The sequence below is a fragment of the Pithys albifrons genome, chromosome 4 (assembly GCF_047495875.1).
Source record: "Pithys albifrons albifrons isolate INPA30051 chromosome 4, PitAlb_v1, whole genome shotgun sequence".
Classification (NCBI taxonomy): Eukaryota; Metazoa; Chordata; class Aves; order Passeriformes; family Thamnophilidae; genus Pithys; species Pithys albifrons.
The window spans coordinates 45353684-45377514 of NC_092461.1; the positions used below are offsets into that span (position 1 = coordinate 45353684).

At 35.2% G+C, this 23831-nt stretch overlaps 1 long non-coding RNA gene across 1 annotated transcript in view; it reads right to left on the reverse strand.

The window, feature by feature from the left end:
* Positions 1–1725: 1725 nt before the first annotated feature.
* The window catches only part of LOC139670899 (uncharacterized), a 37460-nt gene continuing 15354 nt past the window's right edge, over positions 1726–23831 (reverse strand). The window contains exons 5-6 of the long non-coding RNA XR_011697604.1: positions 16706–16895; positions 1726–2334 (exon numbers count right to left, since the gene is read on the reverse strand). This is a non-coding gene — a long non-coding RNA (uncharacterized lncRNA). The remainder of the gene's footprint in view (positions 2335–16705; positions 16896–23831) is intronic.

Below are 23831 nucleotides of genomic sequence, written 5' to 3' on the forward strand. Positions count from 1 at the left end.
TCATAAATCTGACTGCTTGTCCATAATCATGCATCTTTTTCTTACCCATTTATGGTAAATTTAAAAGTTTTCAGGAGTGTCTTCTGTGAGAGAGGTATTATGGAATGTGATTTCATTATTCAATCCATTCTATCCTGTCAAATGACTGACAGATGTTTTCTCAGTACTGAACAGAGTTTGTTCTTGATAAGTAATAATTTGCCCATTAAAAGTATTTGTCCAAAGTTCGACTTGTTGTGACTTACATTGAATAAAATCTCCTAATCTGCACTACCTTTAAGTTCACTGACTTCATTAAAAGTTACATAATAATTTTAACTGAAACCTAGTGTAAGCCTTCTTAGAAAATCAATTGATATGAAATTCCATAGTTTTGCAATTTCAGTACTTTCACTAAAAGCTGGAGGAAGGTCTTTGAAACTTTCAGTAACACGCTTCTTGCCATAAAGTGGAGAAAAACTGTGCATGTTTTATTTCAATGCTTGAAACTTTACAGCCTGACTGAAAAGCTGGATAATTTATTACTAAGGAGATTCAGATTAGAAGCAGAGTGTAGTAGCACAGTATACCTATTTTGTGTGTACTTTTGCAATAAAATCTTAAAATTACTCCTGTGGTATTTTGGCCTTTCCTATTCTTTATTGTAACTTTTTCCCAGGCCATTTCTTCAACTTTATTTTATAACAGCCAAAACAATAAAACTAGTATCTTGTGTTAGATAACATTTATGGTGTTGCGATAATACCTGAATGCATAGAGCATGACAGATATTACACTCAATGTCTGAAGTATATACAATGTCCTATTATATGTATGATTTCACAGGACACATCAAAAGTTTGAAAGAAAACTAACAGGTCTAGGTTTCCCTTTCTGCCTTCATAAGTCCTTTTATTTTTCTGAAATTTTTGTTCATTTTAATTTTTTGTTTCCATTTCCTTGCAGCATGACTAAAGCAGAAAACTCTTACCCTTTGTTATTATCACTCTACCAGAAAAGTCAATACAGGTAAGATTAATATGACTCTTCCACAATCAAAGTCCTGAGTACAGGCCTTTAAATGACTCAGCCACTTCAAATTGCATCAGGCTGAAGCTTGATAAATGAGCTGTCAGCTTAAATGCACTTCAGAAAAAAAAAAAATTAACACCACTAAAAACCCCTGCAACAACAAGAAAACCATGACAAAACAATTTCTGCTAATTTTCTGTCCATTTCATTCTTTTACAACAAAACTTACAACTTGAAAGACAATGACACATTAAAAATTCACTGTTCCACTTAGCAGAGTTCAGAAAGGGCTAGTGAATTCCTTAGAGGTCTCATAAATTCAAATTCTTCTTCATGAACTATACAAGTAATGGCCTGAAGTCTGTAATACTCACCATGTATAAAAGGAACATGAATTAAAACAACTTAGAATTATTTGAATGTTACTGATATCATGATTACCTTGTTAGGTCTTTAGTGCTGATAGTGCTCCTTTTCTGGATCATCAAAAGCTGTGCAAGTCTGATGCCTTACAGTTCCAAGATCTGTATATTCTATCAATAAATTTATTACAAATGCACAAAAGAGTTTTCAAGAATTTATGCAAGTTTACACTGTTTTGTTTTTTTCCTGTTTCTGTATAGAGCAGTAGATGTCTGTTGCCTACAATTTTATAGTAGTCCCTTGAATCAGCTGTTAGTATTTTCTAGAGGGCTATAGTATTATCCTATAACTTGCACATGTGGGAAATATTTAACAGAGGAAAGATCAAAGACTTCTGTAAATCATGGATATGGCCTTGCAAAAAGAAACTATAATCAGAATAATGGAAAGGTACTAGTTGTTAATAATTAGGAAGCAATAGTTCTTAGATAATGTGGAAGGTTACATTTAAATTTCAAATTTAAAAAAATGACTGACTACAAAATATTACAAAATATTTTATATGAATTCATTCATGTTTTTGCTCAATTGTAAAAGTGATTTCCTACACATTACATTAAATGGTAAATTTTGCCTATACAAAGACTCTTCATAATGCCCTCTATATATCCAGCTTTCTTGATCTCCCCTGAGACATTTTGTCTTTTTCTTCCTAAGCAATTTCGTATTTTCCATAAGTTTTCAACTTTGTTGTTAGCTCTATTCAGCCTAACAAATGTTTCAAACTCATTCCCTCAAATAGGCCATACATTCCTCTAACATATGATTACAAAATTCTTTATTATGAATGGACGCCAAAGAAAACAATTTACTAAAGATAAGTGGAACTCCTAATTATCCATTGCGCTGGATGTGTGAGCATGGTCCAGAGCAGCAAAAGATTCAGGAAGTTTCTTCTTTCTGAAAAGAATGGAAACAAATTCATGACTAAGCTCAAGTAAGTTAGTTAGAAATTTGGCTAAAGTAGCTCTGTGAAAACATCCCTAAATATACTAAAGGCATAAATTATATGCCTTTATTTTTTATGGTTGTTTAGACATGTATTAACTCGAGAACATACTCCTTAGATACCAAGAGACATTGCAATATAAACCAAATCCCAAATTCCAAATAGTTCATAATTTAATAAGCTGATTGACATATCCAGATCTCTGGGCCCACATATCTACAGATTACAGGAATATATTGTCCTAGTTACAGGGAAAGTAGGCAGGGTTTAACATTAAGTAGGTGTAGTCAATTATATATTCTATCCCATTTCATCATTTTTTGTGGACTGCCTCCTCAAGTGCAGGAGGCAGAACTGTTTTTTTCCATGCCTGAATTGCAGAAGGGAATGGAAGGGCTGCTTTTCAAAGCCACAAGGCAAGAAATGGAAGTGGGGCCATTGTCATTTTGTCTGGTGAAAGGGAGAAGGAGCCGCCCTCACTGGAGCAGCGGTCGAGCCCCACAGTTGCCATCCCACTGTCACTAGCCTACGTAACCATGGAGTTGCCACTTTGCTGTTGCTTTTGTCTCCAGGAGCTGCTGCAAGCCCAAAGTCACCACCTTGCCATGACTTCTGTCACTGCCAGAGTCAGCGGTTTTGGCAGCATAACTCATTTTGGACTAAATAGTTTTCCAGGTTTTGCTTTTCCCATGTTCTCTCTTGAAGGGAGAGAAATAGCAGACATTGGGTAGAAAGCCTGTCCTTTGAGATGTTCAGAATAGCTTAGATGAAAGTCATGAGAGAAGTGCTGTTATTAACAAACAATGGTAATATATAGTTTATTCTATAAACTCTTATAGAAAAGCGAACTACCTTCCTATCTGGGTTTTATCTTTCATGATGTAAAAAGATGTATTAAACCTATATTTTCCTTTCAAGTTAATGTGTTTTTCATAGTATAAAAAAACCAAAAACCCAACAACAGTGAAAAAACAACACCACATTAAAAAATGTATGTAAAACCATAAAAAGCATTAAGTGGCCCTGCTAGTCAATATGAATTTTTAAATTATAAAATCTCTATAGTAGGAACTAAGAATTTTAGTTCTTTTGACCTTTACACAAAATAAATAAACAAACAATACCCCCCAAAACCAGTGGTTTTTTCCTGACCTTGCCATTAAAGATTTATAATGAGAGATAACATTTCTGAGAATCTTAATCTTCAATATGTCATTACTTAAGACAAACAATCTCCCTTTGGCTGCAAAGAATTGCAAACTAAGCTTGTTTGAATTTTTCTGGATAGCTAAACATATATGGGATAAAGCATTAAGATTTTTTAAATAGCCTGAATGACTTTATGATACTTGGATACTTCCACAGTAGTCCCTGTCTGCAGTAGTACAGATTTACATATCTAGTACAGATTTACATATTTACATATGTATTTCTGGTGTTGTATCCATTTAGAACTACATTAAAGGAGAAGGAAAACATCCTATTGAGCTATGAGGCTGGGCAAAAATGGAGGTACAATAGAATCACAGATTATGATGGGGTTGGAAGAGACCTCTTTAAGTTATCTGGTCCTGATGCTTGTACAAAGCAAGGCTTACTTCAGAATTAGATGAGGCTGGTTATGGTTTTGGCTGGATGAATTTCTAAGGATGAAGAATTTTGAATTTTCTTGGTCAGTCTGTTCCACTGCTTAACTGCTTTCATTGTAATTTCCCCTCTTCTTTTAAATGAGATTTTCACTCATTTTGTTATTGCTCTCACTCTTTTACATTTCAAAAAGTTGCCCTTCTTAACTTTTGTGACCTCTTTTCAAAACAGTGAAACACCATAATTTGGTTCTTCCATTTTCCTTCTCTTATCAAGGCTGAATAAATCCAATTCCTCTCCTTAGAGGTATTGTCCTCTATTCCTCAGTCATCTCAGTGGTTCCCTTTAGTCTCCAGGTTTTCAATATTTCTCTTGCATTGTGGGCCCTAAACTGGATAAATTAATGCAGATGTGGACTCATAAGTGCTGACTAGAAGGGAACAATCAACTTCTTGACCATCTGGATAAACTCTGCATAATGGACCCCAGCATCCTTGTTGTCAAAAGTGTGTACTGTTGCCACAGGTTCTGTTTTCTCCTGGCCATTCGCCCTTGGTCATTATTGCAGTTTTCTCTAAAACCAGGAATTTCCATACTATTTCCTACTCTCAAATTTCAAGCTGCTGGCCTATATATTTGTCTCCACTGAGCTTCATAATATTTCTATTATCCCAATTCTCTAGTTAGTAAATCTCCCTAAATGCCTTTCAGCACCTTTGTAATACAAATGAGCTATGCTGACTTTTAAGAAAAATAATTATTGTGAACAATAAAATCAGAAAATACAACAAAAGATTATGATTAGCTGAGGTATTCCATAGCTGTCTCTTTGAACACATCAAAGGGAAAAAAAATTTTGCGTGTTTATGCACTAGTGTAAAGTTTACATAGTCTGGGCTGAATTCCAGCTCTAACTGGTCCTTTAGCCTAAGGGAAGTAATTCTTTTTACCTCAACTCAAGGTAAAAAAAAATATTGAATCCAGTGTATTATTCACTAGGGGTTTGTAAAGTTAAAATCCTCGATGCATGAGAGGAAGTAAAATAATAAATATCAGGGATGAAATGCAAAACTCATAGCACAGAGAATAGTTATGCAAATAAAGTCCTATGCACCTATATATCAATTAGTCAAGTTCACAATGATTTTCCAAAATATATATTTGCTCTTTAAAGTATTGTCAGCCTTAGTTAAGAGGAAAACATTATTTTTATTATTTAATTCAAAATTTAAGTCCAAAGTTTTCCATGTTTTTTGTAAAAGTTTATTTTCATGGTATTGAATAAATAATAAAAATTAATTTGATCTTCAGACATTCCTAAATCAAAAGTGGTTAAAACTAATCTCTTCTCTATAAACAAAGAGCAACCTTAGGAAATACAGTTAGTGATATCCAAAGGTGATATTCAGGAAGGCTGAATGGATTAGTGATCCTTAACAATACTATATAAATAATTGAAACTAAATGAAAGAAAGAAGTTAGGACAATTTAAAATCAGCAAGCCTTACAGGAATCTTGGTATAGAGATAATTTCCACAGATGCAAATATTTTTTGCTATATACATATGAATGTGTACTTCCATGTACTGCATAAGAATTACTTATTCATCTATTTATCTAGTACAATTATATTTTCCAATATTCAACACTTTTATTTCATACTCTTCTCTTTTTATTATTTTGTAAGAACTATGATTTGCTATTATTTAAGTTTCTCTTCCCTTGAGTTATATAATACTTATTTTCACTGAGGACATATTTTGTGTGTGTGTGTGTGTGCATGCACTGATGTAGCCAATGATTTGTCATATATGGTTTCTGACATCTCTGTTCAATTGTTTATAATAATTCCTTTTCAGAGATTTAGGGCTGGTCCTCAGGGAAATATGACTTGGCGCTTTAGTGCAAAATGTCTATCAAGTGATGCTGCCAAGATTCATCTTTTTTCCCAACATTTTACTTATGAATCTGTATGTAGAAATTCTGAGAGCAATGCCTGCCATCAAATAGAACCAAAATTTGTCTTTTGATGTTCTAATTAGGTCTCTATTCATTTTACTGTGATATGCAGATACTGTACCTGATTTATGACAGTACCCTGATTAAACATGGTTCATCAGCAATGTCTTTCTAAGTAACTACTGCAGTCATTCATATATGCTTCATTCACTTAAGTGTAGTCAGTATTTTAAATTTTAGGATGAAAAGAAACCAGGATATCCATTTAGGTATAGTGTATTTTGCCTTAGCTGTTCTCTGTGCATGGTTTTATGATTAAATCAAAGGAAACGGAAGCAGAAATATCAGCCTTCTGGATCACTTCCAATTATTTCTTCTCTGATCTTCTTGAGAAAACTATTTCTTGTCATAAGTTCATATATTTTTAATGTCAGGTGATGAGCAAGATGTAGTCTCAGAAATAGGAACATAAGTTTTAAAATGAATCCCTAAATAAGAGGGAAAATGAAGATAACAATTATGAAAAATAATCAACAAACTGTAGCAAAAATCAAAAGTAAACACAGCATGAAAAAGATCGAAATAGAAGGTAAACTAAACTAAAGCTACTGAAGTACAATAACATAAAAAGACAGATAAATTCTTTTGGAAAACCATAGCTGAAATGCTAAATTAATTTTGAAATACAGAAGAAATAAGAAAAAGTTTACGTCTAATCATACATAATGTCCAGCCCAGATAACGTATGGTAATTAGTAGATAACTTGATACTAAGTCCAGAACTATGTAACTATGTAACAGCAAACAATGTATCTATGGCCAAACTTTGCCAAGGAAGATTTGGGAAGGGCTGTCCCCACGTGGGTGTGCCCTTCCAGCCTGCGCAGTGGATTTTAGGTGAGGCTCAGGGTGCTCAGAACTGGCCCCACCGTTTCAGTCCTGAGGTTCATCTGCTACGGCCGAGCAAGCTTGGACAGTGCCAGTGAAGTCCTCAGGACTAGAACCTACAGCACCCGGCATTTCCCAGGAGGTCTCCCATCCAAGTACCAATCCAGGGCTGACCCTGCTTAGCTTCCATGATCTGACGGGATCGGATGTCAGGGAGGCATTTAACTGCCCAACAGCAAACAATGGGAAGTAAAGAAATGGCCATTATATTATTTATTTATTATTTAGTGATCCATGCAAAAATGAGGTAGACCAAAACATTCATATTACGTGTGTATTTTAACAGATAAATAACTAATAAGAAAGTATAATGAAACAACAATTTAATACTGTTTAAAATATAACAGAGTTCAGTTATGTATTTTCTTGTTAAAGCATGTGACAATTATCACTTTCAAATCCAGGTAAAAAATTAGATTACCACTGATTTCTGTGTCATTTACATAAGTAGACATAAATCACAGAAGTTTACTTTCTAAAAAGACCCAGTGGAATATAAACTACATTCTCTATGTATTCTTTATATCATATTAGTAAATTGGATTTCATTTTTGCAGAGTAGAAGCTGAGGAGAACTGAGAGAACCAAACACATAACCTAAGGTTTTAGTGTCTTCTATATATATTATACCATGAGATATACCTTGCTTGGTTACTTTTCTATCACAAAAAGAGAGACACTGAGGTGATGGACTATAAAAGAGCTACCTTGATGCTTTCATTCCTGATGAATAAGCTCCCCTGAGAATTCTGAAGAGTGCAACAGAACACAATGGTACCTCTACGGCTAAGGTCACTGGGGGAAAATTTGTGTCTGAGTATCACTAATTGTTCAGGATGTTGTGGCACACTCATATTCTAACCAGCATAATTCAAAACTGCTGTAGACCCTTCCTGGCTGGTTGTTGTCTAGACAAGGGTGCACAACTTGAGGAAGCAGCAATCATGACAGATGTGAGCATAAGCATTGCTGAAGTTGATGGTATCAGGATCAGCTTCCCACCGAGGTGTCCAAATTAAAAACACACACACAAACACACACACACAAAACCAAAACAAACAAACAAAAGAAAACCCAAAAAATAAAAAAGAAAAACAACACAAAACCCCCCAAAACAACAAACAAAACAAAAAAAGTTGGAAACATATAATTCAAATAATTATACAATTGAAATTCAGCCCAAATAGCAGTAGATCTTCTTAGTCAAGACTGAAGGGCTTCAAACATCTCTGGGTAATTGAGAGTTGAATACAACTTTGCAAGGTAGTGACTTTAGATGGTTCACCAAATCTCATCAAAATGATGTAACATTTAATTGGAAGAATAGTACCTTTGAGGAAAAAGTCTAAATTATCTGCTCGATCTAGAACTCAGTCGACACTATAGAGACATTAATCATTAAAAGCTCTTCAAGACAACTACGAAGTGCTCAGACATTACAAATATCTTTATTGTAAATGCAGGAAAAATATACGTATGTGTGTTACTGGAAGTTGTATCACTTATGGATAAGGAAAAGTTTTCAGTTGCCTAAATTTACTTTAATTATTTCAGGTTTACTAAATTTATTTCATTTTGAAAGCAGGGCAGATGAAAAATTTTAAAACAATATTAGCACAAAAAGATGAAAAAAAGATTACCATGAGTTCTTCCACTCAGTCTTTGATATGTCTATAGACATTAGAAATAAAATTGAATATATAAGTACCATAAGTCTAGATTTTAAAGATTTTTATTGTACTTAAGGTCACAGATGATATATGTGTAAGATTAGATACAAGTTATATTCATTTGACAATCAGTGACACATGGAATAGGTTGGTTATCAGGTGTTTACATAAGCATTTAAAGTAGAATATTTTCTTTTCTCACTTCTTGGAAAGATAGCAACAATTTTTGCTATTAATGTATTTACTGCATAAAATATATATAATTTAAATGCTGATTTACTAATATAAATCTGTGACACCTCATGTGCAATAGGAAGTAAAAGAAATTTTTAAATGAAGTAGTTTATCAATGATTTACTTATAGAAGAATCCTGAAAGCAGAAGAGAATCTCTGGATGATGTTACGATAGATTAAATAAATGACAAAGCAAGAGCATTTGAGATAAAGGAAGGATAGGAAGAAGGCATATCCCTATGCATAGGAAAAAGGCACCAGACAATGGGAGTGGCAAAGGAACTAAGTTGCACTTCTGAATTTAAGAGATACAGTATTTTTTCTCAGTTTTTCCTTCCCTCACTTTGTCTTCTTAAAATGTAAAGTTTCAAGTTTTGAAGTTTTTTAACCTTCTAAGTCTCAACGAAACTTCTGAACTAGCTTTCCCCTCCCCCCCATTTTATCCCATTCCCCCATTTTAAAATAAGCATTCACTGGGAACATTGAGGTCAGAGATTTTTGATCTTCAGTATTACATGAATGTTGCATTGCTACTGTAATCTTTGGATCACATTTCCAAAGAAGAAGGAAAAAGCTCAGAATTTTTTTCATTCATGAACCAATACACAATAAAGAGCATACAGATGTGACTGGTCTGTGGGGATGCAGCATGCCCTGTCTGAAACCACCATCTACCAGACATGGTAAGACAGGGCTGCACAATTTCTGCAGCCAATTCCAGGGAGAAATCTAAAAGGCTGAAAACAGTAAATAAGGACATCCATGACACTTGGAAGTAATTAAATCGTTGCAGACTAAACTAATCTGAATTAAAAAACCCCAAGGCATTGAAAGTAGATCTTAGAGTAAACTTCATTGAGGAGATATGTTTTTCAAACAAATGATACTTTGTAATCTAATCCTGTTAATGCCTATAGAGCTGTTTCTGAGGCAATTATAAAGGAAATCAATAAGAAAACAAAAATTCTAATGAATCATAAGTGACAGAACTAGAAAGAACCTCTCTTACTGCACTTTCTTCTTATCAGTATTTTCTGGAGAACTCACTGCAACCCTGATTGTGCCAAATTCATTTGTAATCTGATAGTCTTCTTGATTACTTTCCCTTTTCATAACCATCTCTCTTTTTTTGCCCAATTTTTTGTATTTCCTTGGGATTTTTATTAGTTTTATTAATTTTTTTTCCTGTACAGTTTAGACTTTTCATTTTTTAGATTTTGGCCATTGCATTTTGTCCTGTCATATCCTAAGGTTGTGAATAACTAATTTCTTTGATTTATATTTTTATGGTTTAGGATCTTACATTTCAAGCATTGATCATGTCTTAATAATGATTGAACTTTGCTGAAATGCATCATGCATTTATATAAATTATTCAAATCTTTATTTCCCATTATAGTCGACATATATTTCAAATCATGAAATGAACAGCTCTATATGTGAACACAAACTTTAAGCATTAGAGCTTTTCAATATATAATTATTACTTTACTGAAACACAGCATTGGTGTTTACTTCCTGTCAGCACGACAGTGAGCACCTGCTTTGTTGCTGTTGTTTTTGTTGTTGTTGTTATTTCAGTCTTAGCAGCTGTATATTCTGAGGGTTTTGGCTGGGCTGTTTATTTCTTTCCCTCTTACCAAGTGGTGATCTATAGAGAATGGAAAGATTACACGGAAAGTGTCTGGATGGTTTGCATGAGGACTTACAGTGATTATTGCTCTCAGAAGCAATAACTCCCTCATCCTGGATCTGGGACCTACAGAACACATGTAGAAATATCACTACAAGTCAGCTAAACTTTGAAAAAGGCAGGCTGATATTTAACCTCAGCTGCTGTGAGAAACAGCTCTCATCTCTTGCAGAGTGCCCACTAAAGCTGTCATTTTCACAGAAACAATATACTATATGCAAAAAGTTACTCGCATCTGCATTTGAGGCTCAGTTCAGAAGCAGAAGTAATGACAATTTCCTATGTTAGTAAAAAACCCTCAGTTTTATTTGTTTTTCTCAGAACAAAATCAGTGAGTTTGCAAAGAAAAACTTCTAATTGAAGTGAAAAAATTAGTTGTTCTTCAGACAAAATATCTATTATTATTTAGTGGATAAAGGTTTCTGAATTCAATCATCAGCATAGTTATAAATTTTATAGAATGGGAAAGAAAGGAAATATGAAAGGAGGATAATCTCTTCTCATATTTATTCACCTCTTTTATTTCTTCAGCTCTATATGATTACTTTTCATGGTACCTCATTCAGCTGATTCATTCCAGCATTTTTATATAATCATTCTTATATATTGTTTCACAATAAAATATGAATAGATGTTTAGATAAAAGAAATGAAGTTCATAAAATCTTTTGAGATTAAGTAAGGAAAGTATGCAGCAATCTACACGTGAAAGAAATCACATAATTTAAAATACAGAATATCAATGCTTTGCTGGAAGAGATGCAAAGTATTACTGACAGAAATGTAAATGAATTTCAAATTTGAACTGAGACTAGTGATTTATATTATTGTATATGCTTGAAAATGGTCTCAGATTTCCTAAAATCATAGAATCATGGCAAGAATTCAGTTGAAAGGGACATTAAAGATCATCGCGTTCCAAACATCCACACCTTCCACTAGACCATGTTCCTCAGAGCTTTGCATCCTGTACCATATTTGATTATTCAGCAGAGCCTTTGCTTCAATTCAGATAATTATGAACTGGGGGGAAAAAAACGGGGTGCATGTATGTATATATATGTGTGTGTGTGTGTGTGTGTGTGTGATTTAAGATTAGAGGAAGCCCAAAGCAGACTTTTGATATGCTGTGTGGTGTGACATGACTAGTCATCTCAGAAGGAGATATTCACTCTATACTGCTCAAATTACTACAGAGAGGAAGAGACTACTCCTTGGGATAGATGCTTTTAGCAAAATAGATGATGCCAAATAATAACCCAATTATCATACATAATAACTGTCTTGAAGATGAGACTGCTCTTAGTCCCTAGAAATTATTATTTTTATCAAATAGATTCTCTTGAGACTATCCTATTTCACTTTCTACAGTCAAACCCCTAAAGGATAAGATAGGAGCTGTATTTCTGTTGCACTTCTCTGTCTCATTGAAAGCAGCATTTTGAGTTTTATTCTCAGTTTTCAGGTTATGAGATTTTAATTTGCAACTTGAAACTGAAGTATTTAGTGTCTAAGCAGTTTATGGAACACAGCCTTTACAAATACTAAGATGCATTTATGCCTTTCTTTAGAACCCTGTCATAGATTTCCAGAAAATTGTTTCTATATATGGAGCTTTTTACCCTTTTTTAAATAACTTTGCTAATACTTGTGCTAATATGTTCTGCATACAAGAAATATTTTTTTTGCTTTATTGAAATCCTAAAATACAAATATTAAAGGAGACTACAAAAAATATTCAGTTAGTTTTAGCTGCAATGAATCATTTTAATGATTGTTCACATTACCTCATGAGAAACTGCTGCAGATGAAAGTGTATATTATTAGTTTTATTTAAATGTACTATTACACTACAGTTAAATACTGTTATTCTAAGATATTTAATGGCCTTTCTTTCAAAACTTACCTGCATTTACAATCACTTTATCTTGATTTTAAAATTTTAACTGTGTTAAGTCATAAATTAGTTATATTGCATAGCTTTGATACAAGATCTTCATCAGATTGGTTTTAGCAGCAGTAGAACTGGTCAAAACTAATCAAGTTTTCTGTCTCTCTGTTAACTTTGATTTTTTTCCCACTAAAGAAAAAAACTTAATCTCCTCACTTGAAAATAGAAATGTTAACGTTTCAACTAAAAGCAGAATCTAATTTACCAAATTTTCTCAGGGAAAAAAAGTGTTATGGGTTTACTTAGAGAGGCCTAAATTTAGGCTTTAAATTTCAGAGTAGGCCTGACGCTGTCAGCTGACTTGAGCTGTGTTGAGCTGAGCTAACAGCTGACTTCTTCTAGCCAAAATATGGTATTCCATACCATATTACGACATCATCTCAAAAGGGGGTAAGAGCCGGTGTGGGAGTGGCTTGGTCAGTTGCTTTGTAGCTGTTGTTCCAGCAGGACACACTGTGCTCTCTCGGGAGGGATGGAGAGGCCCAAGCCCAGAGCACCGGCTCATCACCATGTTATCTTAGGGAAGTAAAATGTTTGTTCTTAGTTTTTCTCGCTGCTTAAGTCTGTCTCTCTGGGGAGGGGGAGAAGCTCTGACTGTGTACTTGGGCAGTTGGCAGTTTGCCAGCTAAGCCCAAGACAAAAAAAAAAATATTAAAAGTCCTACAGTGATTTTCATTCAGATTTCCCAATACTCCTATTTCGCTCTTAGTGAGACTCTATAATTAAGGAAAACCTTTTAGGTTCCAAGGGCATATATGAATGGCTACTTCTGTATCAGATTTTATTAATCCTTGTAGCAATATGCTGAAATGAATCCCATGGAAGACAGCGCTGGACAGACAGCTTGAACAACTCAATGACTTGCTGTTGAAGTTTTAAAATGCAGTTTTCAATCCCCTTCCTGATTCTGTTACTTTGTCTGTACTGTGCTGATGACCACCACATCCTGTTCATTGTATCCCTCGAGCTTCTTTGTTCTCTTGATGAGTCAGCCATTATCTAGAATGCCCTGTCCTGGGCCAGGCAGTGCTCACCCCCACTCAGGAGCCCTGGGGATCGGAGGGCCCCCAGGCCCTCCTTCCCTCTCTGCCCTGTTATTCCAAGGTGGGAAGCCCCCTTTGTGCCTTGTGGCTGAGGGGGGCAGAGCCAGGGCTCCGGTCAGCCCTGCCCCTGTCCTAAATTCATTGGTTAATGGCTTTTAACCCCGCCTCTTCCTCAGTTTTCACCCCTTCCAGCCCAGATCTGGGGTCTTCCCCCTGAGATCTTATAATAACTCTGTTTGGATAAACACTCCCCTACTTCTTTACCTGGACTCCTTGCCTCTTTCTCTCTTCTCTTTAACACTGCACAAATCCTGGAAGAATATTCCAGAACGGAAAACTAATTATCTAAATTAGAACTTCCTTGATGTTTTTTAAGATTGTTCTTAAATATCCCTTTATTCTTGGTGGAGGGTGGGAAGGGGAAAGTTGAGAGGAAGATGCATAGTAGCGTTTCTGCTGGTGAGCAAGAGAGAAAGGGAGAAAGACGGGGATAGAGGGAGAGACGAAGGAAACTTCTGTGGAAAATATTGAATAAATCTTAATTAGTTACCAAAACCTGCCTGTTTGGGGAAAAACAAAACAAAACAAAAACAACCAACCAAGCAAAAAGCAGAAACACAAGCAAACAAATCCCTGAAATATTTAATTGAGTTTAATGGCACTGAGGTTACCCGAAGGAACAAAAAACTATAGTTTACTGGAAGTCAGTGCAAGTATTATGGAATTGCACAGAAAGAAACCGACTAACATGAAATTTTAAGTTTTTAAAAATTACTTCTTTATTTATGTTCTGTAGCAGGACTTGTTGTTAGTTTACCAGGTCTTCAGGACACACTGTTTACAATATTTGATAGCTGTGAGCGTATTCATTCCAGCTGGAGGAATGTGATTTGCTCAAGGCACTATTGATATTAAGGGGTAGGGAAGGAGGCAGATAGCTAATGTCTCAGATCCACCTCCTGTTTAAGTCTTTCAAGGATTTGGTAATTGGAGTATTCCAAATTAAAGCAATGGTTTGGAATACAGAAGTTCTGGATTCTTCCTACTCATACTGAGATTTTTTGGAAGAGTTTGCAGATTTCCTTAAATGTAAAAACGGTTTCAAGGAAACAGAATTGTCTTTTTATAGTTGCTTCTTCAGCTCAGAAATATTATCCAGGTGCATGGAACATGAAAATAGGAAGACTATTTTATTATCATATCTACTTCCATATTTTCCAGGAGGTCATCAGTTTTTATTTCTAAGAAATAGGGTTTTTTCTTTTTCTTAAACCAAATAATCGTTATTTTTTATTTGGATTACCAAATGAAAGTTCTGAGCCCAAACCAACACAAACCATATATTGAAATTCATAGAAGATTTGGAGATATCCATAGTTTCTGGTGTCTATCTCCCTTTTCTCCTGCTTTTCTTCTTAAATATAGTCTCCATGATTCTTTTGAAGCTCACTCCGGGGAAGTTCAATGTTAAAAGTTAATGTCCATTGGCTGAGGCTTCACACTGCCTCAGCAAAAACAACTCTCTGAAACACATTGCCTATTCAGTTTTAAAGTTTCTGGTTAGACAGGCTCTGTTTTCCTCTCTTTTTGCCCAATGCAAGACATTAATCCATTCAGTTCCCACAATTTGGAAATTTAGAGGAAAAAACTGATCAAATGCAGTAAATAGAAAGATATTAAAAATATTTTCCTATTTTCTACATTTTCTGCAGCTATTTACAAGACAGAAACAAATAATATATAAATATATATATATATAAAATATCTCCTATGGTACCTTTTTAACTTGATTTCTTTACACTTAAGCACAGAAGTATTTATTAAAAAGAAAATAAAATAGTTAAATAAAAATTATAGAATGACCTGAGACCTTAAATATCATCTGCTTCCAATCAACCCTGCTGAGGCCAGGTTACACACATAAACATGTGAACAATTCATAATGCCTTCTACTCAAACTGACAAAGAAGATAAGACTTTTTTTAATATGGAGCAGATACACAACTCCCTTATGAATGGTCCCTATGGCTACATCTGTGCTATTAAATGAAGTATGATGAGGAATTTTCCTAGACACGAAGGCCAGTGTGTCCAGAGAAGTGGACATATATCTTTATAAACATGTAGCACGATAACTGGGAATAATTTAAAAAGTAGGTCTGCCTTCCACCCCAGCACAAGCATATGGAGCACATATTTCTGAACTGGATTTAATGAGTGACCTACTTGAGCCTTGTGGATTACACCATGTTGAACATTTGAAGAGAATGAAAAGCTATACGAAGAGAAATGAAAAGCTTCTTACAAAAGTTATAATGGGCAAGAAGAATTCCTTAATTTCTTATTATGTAGAACATTGTTAAGTAAACATATGCATAACTTGTTGAACAAGAAAAAAAAAATGTATGCTAAAATTGCCTGCTGCTGCTCCTATTAATTGCATAGCAGCAGCACATCAGTCTAAACCCAACAAATTTGTGCAAGAATGTGAACATGATACACAGTAGCATTATGGTTATCTTAGAATTCTTTCATTAACTGAGTTAGTGTACTTCTCGCATGCATTACAGTCCAATTTAACACCTGTAAATTGGCACAGAATCTCTGCTTTGTTTGTGATTATACTTTTGAGTGTACAATAATTAGCTAATATAAATGTTTATTAATAAAATCATTGTGTGTTGGAAGCATAGGCTTTTGCACCTACATTATCTAACAAACAAAAATTTCTAGAAGGAAAGAAATTTTAGAAGGGCTTAAACCAATGCATTTGCTGATACCTGGGAACACTTAATTTTCAATAGTGTATGTCCAGTTTTTAACATATTTTTACATACAATTGTTAGTTCTGTCAAATTAAACTAAAGGATTCTAAAATGCATTTTAAAACATACAATTTGATTATTCTGAAATACAAAAGAAAACAAAACCAAAAACAAAACAACAACAAAAAAATCTTAAAATGCCAAATAGTCCAGGTTCATAATATAACAGGTTTTAAACCACAAGCATTACATTTATGTAGATCTTCAAAAAGAAAATCTGATTCATCCTACTAAGCCAATGTGCTCAGTTAAACTTATGTTAATGGACTCATCTTCACAGCTGATACAGAGAAATAAGCTTTATCTAGAAGTCATTGTAGGTTTTCTGTCCTTCCAATGTGCTGAACAGCAACTCACAGGTGAAGTTACCAGTTAGATCCAAACTTCAAGAGAAACACCCTGAAGTTCTTACCTTCCACCTTCCTTCATTCTGTCAGAAGAACACTTCTTTGGGAGAAGACGACAGTGTTACTGAAACAGACCAGCTCCTCCCCACATTCTGCCTGTAGCAGTATCTTCTGCAGTGTGTCTCAAAGGCAGTTTATTCTTTTTCTTCCCTTCTCTCCTGTTTCTCACAGCTCAGTCCAGCTCTATTCTTTTACCTGTGATTGTTACTCAGAAAAGACAACTGAAGAGAGACTTACAGCAGCAGATTAATTTCTCAGGAAAACCATAATAGTTTTAATCAACATTTTCCTAAAAAAAGTGGTATCTCAACCATCTGTAGAGTTGCCAGTTTGGGGGCATTGGCACTCTCCCTGAATTAAAAACAGTACCTTGAAAATTTTCGCCTGTGAGATCTTTACAGCTCTGTATCTTATTCTGCTCACTTGTCATCTACTCCCAAGATTTTCTTACATATAATATCTCCAAAATTTTGTAATTAAGTGAATTAAACAGTGAATCTACTGATCTGACTTCTCTATAGCATTGGGAAAGACTACCAGTAGCCCTGTAAATAATGCCCTTTGATTATGCATAAATCCCATTTAGTTTTCCACAGAGATTGTATTACCTAAGAACTTAGGAATTTTTAGAAGATAATATTCCTTGCAATCTAGCCAAATATTAAGTTTTAACCCTAAATTTGAATTATGTTTTTATGCCAGTGATTTTGTAAATGTGTAGGATATTGTATCTAAAATATTAATTAAAGGGTAACAATATTTTTTTAAAATATTTTGTCCAAGATCATATGATAGCAAAAAGAAATAGATCACATGTGAAGAAAAAAGGAAAGGAAAGTATATTTTCAGAATCTGAGAGCTGAGGAGAGTAAGGGTGAGATAGAAACCTCCACCACTCCTTTTGCTTTATAAGCAGCAGAACTTTCAAGCAAAATAATACAATAGAGTGAAGAAACTGGTCTAACCCTTTCAGACTTTATAACATTCATGGGACACATGCAGTTTAATATTGTCACAAATCCCCTGAAGTCTGTAGTGTTATTTCTAGTATAGAGGAATTATAAGACCCTTCTGTTCATAATAATTCTCCTTATCTTCATAATGATGAAAAATAACTGTTTTGATATTTAACTCCTCCTCTATCAGTTGGAAAGCAAGCACTCGGTTGGAAAACTAGAACAGACACTAAGACAAATTATTATTGGCAATCTTAGTGAAGAGCCGAGGGACTGAAACAATGTGGAAAATGCATCACCGTAGTAGTCCCACAAGGTCAAATTCAAAGCATATTTGGAATATTTACAGAAAATGTATCTGAGCACACATTTCCAATGTCAGATATTATACAAAGCATTACTCTCCAGGCCAACAGGTTTCCCAAAAACTTGATGTCTTATAACTCAAAATAAGTTATTCTAAACTTTGTACAAAGATTGCTTTTATGTGCAGAGTCTTTTTTTTTTCTTCACTTCAATAGATATTCCTGAAAAAATTAACCCCAAAAACCAAATTATCTACAAATTTTTTGGGTAAAATTATGAATTGGCCTATTAATTGTCCTAATAATTGCAAATAGACATAAAATTTATGAACAACTCAGTGTTTTCCCTAATGAGTGTAAGGTTAATTTGCAGTGAAAACAATTTCATACTTACGGTAATAAATGAGTTTTCAAAATCAGTAGTGACTAAAAGTTGGAAAGGTAGGTAGGTAGGTCAAGATAGACTTGTTATAAGGCAAAGTTCAGTTCCTTTCGCTTTGTCCCAAAGAACATACAATAGAAGTGGAAATGCTTTACATCCAAGCAGTGTGTCTGACCAGGATTACCTAAACAGGCTTGAAATGGAAAGGGAAAGTTCCTGATTTATCTTACATAAGATGCGCAAAGAGGAACACACAGGTTGAAAGAAAGTGGATACGTTTTAACTTCTGAGAAAAACTATTCATTGGATGCATAATAAGTGACAGAATATACTGCAGCAGAATATTAACAATGTGAAGAGATTAGCCTAATACTTTATGTCAGAAAGGACACTGACTTCCCAGGATTAGGAAAAGGCAAACAAACAAACTGCAAAGCCTGTAGACAGGCCTTTCAGTGTGCCTTCTGAAAACAACTGTCTTTAAACATTTAACACTGGCAACACTGAGGGACTGGACTAATTCTGAAGAGTATGGCAATTTAAGTATTTTTAGGCTAGAATATATTTTCTTCAAGGCAGTTAAATGCTTCCCTGACATCCGATCCCATCAGATCTCGGAAGCTAAGCAGGGTCAGCCCCGGATTAGTACTTGGATGGGAGACCTCCTGGGAAATGCCGGGTGCTGTAGGTTCTAGTCCTGAGGAACTTCACTGGCACTGTCCAAGCTCGCTTGGCCGTGGCAGATGGACCTCAGGACTTAAACGGTGGGGCCAGTTCTGCGCACGCTGAGCCTCACCTACAATCCACTGCGCAGGCTGGAAGGGCACACCCACGTGGGGACAGCCCTTCCCAAATCTTCGTTCGCGAAGCCGAGCCACACACACACACACACAATTAGCCATGGTGGAAGTCAAGAACTTACTCCAAATAACCAAATTAAAAGAATAAGAATGGCTGGAGTCACCTGCACAACAGATATACTTTCTTCTTCACTGACCTCACCCAGCCATCTATAGTTTGCACACAAGCCCATGCTGAACTACAGGCAGCATATGAGCTTTGAGAAAAGACAAGATTAGCCAGCAAAAGTTTGTTTCTTTGTTTATATTGTATCCTCCAGCTCCACCCTTACCTACAGTGCAGTGGACAAGAGATACTCTGAGAAAGTAGGTTTCTTGCAGAAGGAAGTCCAGTGCTCTCTGACACATAGGCAAAAAAGGTTTCTAGGCAGTCCCCTGTGTATAATGTGGGTACTGGTACCACAAGCATCCCCCAGGTTAATATAATGAGACAGAAATGAGGTCATAGAGCTCTTTCAGTTGACAGTGGACCAAAATTCTGCTTCTTAGGTTAGGTGTCAAAGTAGTTTTTTTGCAAATAGCCAGGTACTTTAGTGGTAGATGATTCAATTTCAAAACACAATGTATATATAATTTTTCTGACTTAGTTTGAGCTAGAGAATCCCTACTAATATCAGAAATATGGTTGATAAAGATGTTGAATGCCTCTTGCTTTTAAATCATAGAATGTTTATAGTTTTCCTGATGTAGTCAAAAATTAATTGGGAATATTGAAACAGTTGACTAGGGTATGAGATTTATTCTCTTTCTGTTTTATTGATAATATAAACTGTCCCCTTTGGGCAGCCAACTGGATGTTTCTTTCTGCTTGGTGGGTTTTGGGGTTTTTGGTTGGTTGGTTGGTTTTGGTTTTGTTGGGTTTTTTTTTGGTTTTCTTTTCTGAATTGTTCTTTGAAATATCATTAATATTCATCAAAATACTTAATTAGAGACAATTTGGTTTTCTGCATGTGTATTTATGAGTTCAGCAATTAGTAAGCCCACATTACTTTTTTCACTTTCCTCACTGCATGGGATCTAATTTGTCACAGTTCATGCCGAGGAATGAAAAATTAATTGGAATATTTTCTAGGAATTCTAAATCTGCTCATTACCCAGATAACCATCCTTTTATTTCCAGGGTGATTTTTTACTCTGTTTACAGGGTGTAGATCTTTCAGACTGAAGCAAATTTTTATGTGGAAATTCATATGGTTTTCTGCCTTGTCCTTCGCTCTTCATTGTTGACACCATATTTTGCAGAAATATGTCTTCATTAAACAGTTGGGATTCCATTGGTCTATTAACGCCCACTTGAAAATAAGCCTTTTTTCATTTATTCATTTGAACACATCAATTTGGAAACTGTAATATTTTCAGATTTAATGAAGATTCCCTGAAATCAAACAAAATTCAGTTATGTGTAATCACCACTCAATTGGTAGTTCCTGGTGGTGCAGGGGACAAAGCAGGTGTCTATGCTTAAATAAAATAATTTAGATTAAATCCGCTCTGCTGCATTCTCTGTGACTATTGTAGGAAGTAGTTTGAGTGCTACTGTAATTTTTTCAGTGACACTATAAAATTTATCCTGTTCATTACCAAGTAAAGAAAACCTTAGAGGAAGTAACCATCAGCTTAATTCTTTAATCCATGGTATAATTTTTTCCATTATTTTAGATGGGATATTTATGACCAGTTCAGCAAAATTTCAGGTATTTACACTTCAGAGATAAAATTGGTATTTCTTTCAATTAGAAACTAAGCATCTAGAAGGAACTTTTCAACAACATATTTCACTATTGAAAAGATTTGTTTTATCACCAGTTTTTTGATTTTTTTTTATCATGGAATTTTTCTTCTTCTAAGATCTATTTTCTGATCAGAGGTAAAACTGGAGACAAAACCAGACTAATTTTTAATCATAAGAGCTTTTCATGTATTTAAGTCAAATACAGATGTCTATTCCTCCTACATTGGTCTCTTGCATGCCATGTGAATACTTAAAAGTATCAAAATCGGAATATATTTTCTGAAAATATGTTCTTAATTTCCAAATAACTCCGGGAATCAGTAAATTTATTTTCCTCATTTTTTCTCCTCTGTTTATTGGACTGTGCATTTGAGGTTCTTACAATGGGGCTTTGTTTTCCCTTGCTACTTTGATATTCGCATACAAAAAATTGCTTCTTTCAGTATTTGCTGCTTTCCTTTGATATGTTCCAGCTTTGAAAATTTCAGAGAAAACAACATTTTAAGCTAAATGGTATTTGATGAAATAGTGTGGGTTTATGAAACAAAGAAACATTCTGATAAATTTATCAAACGCTTTCTCAAAGTTAAAGACAGCATATTTTCATCTTGTTATTTCTAGTAAAAAGAATCTTCCTGCATAATTTTCCAAGAACCTGACAAGCTTTTAAACCCAATATATCAATTGAGAAAAAATACAGAGCTTCTTTATGGTAAGTTTTGCTGCCAGTTTTGCATGAGTTTTGCTTTAATACTGGTACCTGACATTTCTTACTGGTTTTTTTTGTTTGTTTTTTTCTGAGCACTCCTGTGCCTAGAGAGCAATTTCTTTTACCCCAGACAAGGTAAATAGAAAATTAAATAAAAACTCATTAGCCATAAAAATTTATAGGGTCTACTTTAAGTTTTTACCAATACTATTGAAATGGGTAAAGCCTATGCTCATGAGTGACTCCTTTTAGATCTACTTGCTTCATTCTTCCTCTCTGGCTTTTGATTTCAATAAAACCTCTGAAGTAAACTACTGTTCAATGTGAGGAAAACAATTACTGTCATAGAGAACTTTTAATATTTTCATGGTCACTTTTATTATTCTCTTTTTCACATTTAGCCACAAAAATATATGTATAAAACTCCTGAAATATACCAAATCTCATCCTCATAGTGTACAATAAATACACTGTGTGCTGCACATAACTGAAATTTGAGTTATGGATAGCATCTTTAATATTAACATGAAGAATTTTCTAAGAGAAGAGAGGCCTAATTCTCTGTGATTGTTTAGACTGGATATAGTCAATTTTCTTCATAGTAGCTGGTACTGGATTGACTTTTGGACTCGTGCTGGAAATAGCATTAATAATATAGAAATGTTTTGATTACTGCTGAGCAGTGCTTACGCAGCACTATTGCCTTTTCTACCTCTCTTACTACACCAGCAAGGGGCTGGGAGTGCACAGCTAGGATAGTTGACACCAACTGACCAAGGTGACATTCCATACCACATAGTATCATGCTCACCATATAAAGCTGAGGGAAAGGAGAGGCAAAAGGGGCCTTTAGAATGATGATGTTTGCCCCCTAAGTATCATTTGTTAGGTGGGATGAAGCCCTGCTTTCCTGGGCATGGCCAAACACCTACCTGCTGATCAAGTGACTGAATTCCTTGTTTTACTTTGCTTGTGTGTGTTGGAGTCACCCTTTCTAGGGCTAGGGGATTGCGCTGATGACGATTAGAAGAGCTCAGGCACAGCAGGCATCAGAAGGTTTGATCAGAAGGCTTACAACTAGGAGAGCTTATTTTATACTAACACCTTTTATATCCTCTTATATCTAACATGTTATGACATTATTGGTTAACCAATTCACCTCACATACATAGAAGCATCCCATTGGTCACAAGACACCACACACTCTACAGATAGCTCTCTGCTCCTTAAGGGTGTACTCTAAACTGCCTTCCTTCAAGGATACACTCTGAACTGCTCTATATCAATCTCTTCATACACACACATACAGTTACCCCTACAGTGTGCATGGGGTAAAGCCCCAGCTCCAAGGCCTCAAACTTTGGTGTGAGTTTTACTTTAATACTCCAAGAGATTTCACTCACATGAACTCTTGCAAAGCCTTTGGTTCTTTGATACATTGAATCATGTAAGAAGAACATGGTACAAGTGCTTCTCAAGAGAACTTTTTTAATTTAGTAAGAAAATAAGTGTGTTGGCAAAAGGCTTTACAGTGATAATATAAAAATACGAAAAACATTATATGAGAGCACTGGCAAACACCAATACCACTCAAGGGTTTTAAGTTACCCACAAGAGAAAGAAAAGAGTAAGGAAAGAAAAGAGAGATTGAGAGAAGAAAGAAGTAAAGAGAGAAAGAGAGAAAAATAATTACTGCCAAGAGTGACAGGCAGGTCCAGACATAGAGGACTGAACAACATGGAGGCCCAGTGGCTCTGTTTATACGGTTTGGCTACCATGGCCACTCCCCCTGGTGGGACATCTGGTTCCCTGGGCACCCAGTGCCCTCGAGCTGGAGCGAGTGGTGCCATGGCCAATCAGGGATACTGGGGGGCATGGTGTGGGTGAGCTTCTATGCACACCTTCTTATTATTCTCTGAATTGGCAAAACTGGAAATCACAGAATCACACCATGAATGACATTGGAAGTGACTTCCAGAAGTGATCTCATCTAGTCCCTAAAGCAGGGCCCTCATGAGCCTGCTATGCAGGACCACAGGACCATGCCCAGACTGCTTTTGGGTATCTCCAGGGTGGAGACTTCACAAGCTTTCTGAGCAATCTGTGCCAGTGCTTGGTCACTCTCACAGTAAGTGTTTCCTGATGCTAAGAGAGATATCCTGGAGTTTCAGTTTGTGTTTATTGCCT